At 32.0% G+C, this 4,441-nt stretch overlaps 1 non-coding gene across 1 annotated transcript; it reads right to left on the bottom strand.

Annotated features, from left to right (window-relative positions):
• Positions 1–362: 362 nt before the first annotated feature.
• LOC130883277 (U6 spliceosomal RNA) lies at positions 363–467 on the bottom strand. The gene has a single exon (XR_009057961.1). It is a non-coding gene; the product is annotated as a U6 spliceosomal RNA (small nuclear RNA).
• Between the last annotated feature and the right edge of the window lie 3,974 nt (positions 468–4,441).

The raw sequence follows: 4,441 nt of genomic DNA, 5'->3' as shown, positions 1-4,441 counted from the left end.
ACATGCATACACACATAGATAGATGAGCAAACAACACACACACACACTCACACAGTCTGTGAAAAATACACAACACATTCAATAATATCTTGCTAAATCAGTAAATAGGTTGCACCTTTCAAAATTAACTCAATTTAATGCACATAGCAAAATATTTAAGTGAAAGTATTTCCATTCAATAATGTACAGAGAAAAAACATACATAATTTGGCCATCTCATAAAATTAGTCAACGAATTTTCTGGGAATACATAGATATGCCACTATGTTAGGAGCATGACAATCTTGTTCATGTGTATGCCTTCAATTCATCTCAGGCTGCTTTTACACCAGAAATATTGTTACAGACTTTGTTGTTATTACAACAATATAGAGAGTTCATGGATTTGCATTATCATCTTTGCACAGGTACCATTCTAATCTTCTCTATATCACTCCAATGTTAGTATACATATAGTTAAAGCATGCAAGGATCGAGTTTGGTCTTTTTACGTAGTCTTCTGACAACATGCTGTGCAGTTTTCACATTCTTGGGTTTGGTGTACTCTTCCCATTTTATGTCCACAAGTAAATATGGTTGGTGTCTTGGCTCAAATATTAACTTCTCCTTTCATTCTTATTTATCTATTCACACCATTATAAACCTTTCAAGTAAATATTTACTAATTTTATTGCTTGTATTCCAGTCTGTTAACTTATTTATATGCTGAAGCCTTTGTTTAACCTTTCATACTTTATGTGTAACTTATACATTAATTTTTTCCATATGATGCCCCAGCATAAAATGGATATTAAAGCTCCTAATGGTTGCATTATTTCCAAAATATGTCCTTATGATAGAACATTTGAAATAGCTGCATAAATATCAGGAAAATTCTACGTGGAAACTATTATATAACCTTTGACTTTTTGACCCTTCGAGAGTCCATTCGCTCATATGTACATTTATATAATTTTTTTGTTGGCTGTGAAAATGACCCTTAAATGCATATATTCTCTTTCATGTATGGCAGTGGCATATAAAATGTCACCACCCATCACTTATGTTAACTGTAATAATTAACTGAGTCAAGACTATCATTATTTAAAAGAATATTTCTTTCAGTTTACAAATAAAAAATGTCCAGGACAGGAACCAAAAAGCTACGGAGAAACCCTGTCTCAAAAAAAAATAAATAGAAAAATGTGTGATTTTGACTTTTCTAGGAGTTATTAGTGTGCAGATTTGAGAGAGAGATAGAAATGGAGGGAGAGAAGGAAGAAAGAAGAGAGGGAAAGAAAGAAGGGCTAACAGATGTAAACTTCAAAGATGAAATATGGTTGTGGTGTTTTAACAAAAGAAACTAGAAGTGAAATGAGTAAAGATCTGAGCAATAAAATGAAAAGAATACTGAAATAAATGACAATAAATCTATGAAACATTTCTGAGTCACAGGGAGCAAAAGATCACCAAAGCAGAAGATAGATGTTGAGCACTGACAAAGTTAGCTTTGAGACAGAAGAGGATAAACTGTCATGAAATCAAACGTAATACTTTTTCCTCAGGATGAAAAAAGAGACTGATAGTTTAGGGCAAAATGCTAGAGGCATGGGCCTAAACTACTTATTAAAAATTAAATGTCATAAATCCCTCACTGAACTCTTAGGGAACCAGCAATTATAAACAAAATGTAGAGATATATAATAAAGTTTACTAGAGTCTACAAAACCCAGATATTAAAGGTTGGTTTTCTTAAGTTATGAATACATATAAAACTATATTAATATGCAATTAGTATATATTAATGCACACTAACATTTAATGTAAATAATAAAATATAACAAATACAGAGATTGTATTTGAAAGATATCATTTAGGTCCTTCCACAGACTCTAAAAACTAAATAGTTGTTAAGAGTTCTATTATTAAGTGTTTTAGTTAGTTTAACTTTATTGTAATATTCCTTTGTATCTGTATGAAATACTTTCTTGATATTCAAACATCTTCACTGTTTAGAACAAGTGTGTTTTATCATGATGAAATTCTGCAATATTGCATCATGTCTCATGATTAAAAAATCCTAAATATTAATAAAGGATATTGGAATAAAGTTCAAATAAGAAAGTTAATTTGAAAAATTTGGTTTATACTTTAGATTCTATCACGCTTTAAAAGATTAGACTCCAGATGATATCACAGTGAGAATGATCTGAGTGGGAATGAAACTGGGACATGGAAGTAGGTTTATAGAAGTTACTGTGAAATGATAGAGGTAAGTCTGTGGAGCAAATTGATGGTATGTTTCAATTTGAGTATTTTACAGGTTACTAAGATTAAATCTCACTTATGGATGCATGTGGGAGGTATGCAAATGTCATTTGCATTTGAGTCAATATATTCAGAAACATTCATTGTCCTTGAACTCCTTCAGCCAATAGCCTTTGAGATACCAGCCCACTTTGGTCATGGTCTTGTGTATTATAAATGGAGACTAAAAGTGTGTGCACCTTTCTTTGCAGGCGGATTCGGTTCCAGTTCTCAGCACACACAGAGGACTACACAATACCCTTACTCTGAGTTTTTTCCCAAATAAATAAATCTTTGTTAAACTCCATTCCAAGCTATTGTGGAACTCTTTGATACAACAACACTTTACAATATGAAAAGATTTTTTTTTCACTTTACAACATATTCTCCTCTTCTACTAAGTTGATAGTATGTCTTGGGTATTACTCTTGTTGTTAGCTGAAAACTTAATAGTTTAACTCAAATTTAATGGATATTGTCTATCCATTCTCTAACCACACAAAGCGAAAGCTTCCTATAGCCACATGATGAATGGGATAGTATTCTTTACTCTCTGGAACTCAGTAAAATTTCCAAAAATAGTTCTTGAAAAACAACAGAGATATTAGCCACTGTGCTAATATATATTTCCATATACTTTTCTAAGTTGATTTTATCTAAATTTTGTACCAAAACTGTTTCAGATTTTATAAATTTAAATCACACTTCTTTTTATTTCCAACTCACTGTCAAAAAAATCAAATCAAAATGAAAACCATTCAAATTATATCATCTGACCAATCACCCAAATTAATTCAGATTGCTAACAAGAAGAACAAGAACTTCACATTAGTAAAAGTATAACTAATTTGTCAGAAAGGTACCATAATCCTTCACATATTATCTTACTTGTCTCTTTATTACATCGTCTGATATATATTTAAAGTTTGGTTTGCAAGTAAAGCTGAGCTCCAGTCACAGAAGTTTTCCCCATAGGGCTGCGTTTTGCTCCTAGATGCAAGCAGTCATAAATACCAACATATGAAAAAAGTAATGGCAAATGTTGAAAGCCCCATGATATTATGTACTTGGATATATGGATCATAGCAACCCCCTGTTCCTGATTAGTCATCAATTTATATCTCTGTGTAATATATCTACTTGATTAACCTACTGATATTTTTAAGGTTTACTATTGTATCATGTAGTATTGCTTATGTAATGCACCCTGTCTTATATCTATAATCTTTCTTACAGCAGTACTGCCTAGTCAAATAAGTTCATATATTCCTCCTATTAGATGTGTAAAGTATATACTTTATTCTGTATAAACTGCATATCCCATAACTGCAGGGCCTTATGTAAAAAATATATATCACAAATACACAGTACTAGTTGTACCTGAAAGTCAAAGGTAATTGAAGATTGGCCAAAATGAAGTTAATTCTGCTGTTTATGAATACAGAGGACAATATTAAGACTAATAATACAAAGTCACTAACTTGGGAGTCTTTTGCATCTGCTAAAATTGAAATAGTATATTTGAAGAAAGCAGGGGCAGCATACACTTAATCAAGAAAAATATCAAAATCTATCATGTGAAAACTCAGGAGTAAACAATAGCATCTTTTCTAGTGCTGTTCAAACCTGTTCCAGACTGTGCAGCAACTCAGATACCAGTATTGGCAACCATATAATAAAACCGTATTTTGTTCCACTAAATGCCCCTGACTCCTGCCTTTTTACAGGCCAGCTGAATTGGTTTCAGCTGAAATCAAACAGAATTTTCTACAATGACATTCCAGACTTTCTGTTTGTGTGCATATATTTGAAATGCCTCTTCACACATTTAGATGCTTTCCAATTATATTTATTGCCTATAATATCTGAGATTTTTTGCACAATTAAAAGCTAATAGGGAAAGTTGATTTTTCTAATCTCCAAATCGGGAAATATATCTCTATCAGAGGTGAAAGTTGAATACTTAAAAAGGATCTGAGTACGTTTAGTAATAATGCAAAGCCTTTGGATACTACCTACTTAAAATCTAAAAAATAGTTTCTCTAGGATCCTGAACTACAGGCTTGCTGCCTTTCGTTTATGACTAGTATCCACTTATGAGTGAGAACATACCATATTCGATTTTTTTGGGTCTGGGTTACCTCACTTAAGATAA

This window comes from Chionomys nivalis, chromosome 10 (assembly GCF_950005125.1).
Source record: "Chionomys nivalis chromosome 10, mChiNiv1.1, whole genome shotgun sequence".
NCBI lineage: Eukaryota > Metazoa > Chordata > Mammalia > Rodentia > Cricetidae > Chionomys > Chionomys nivalis.
Note: the sequence above shows the minus strand (reverse complement) of the source record. Positions and strands in the feature narration are given on the sequence as shown.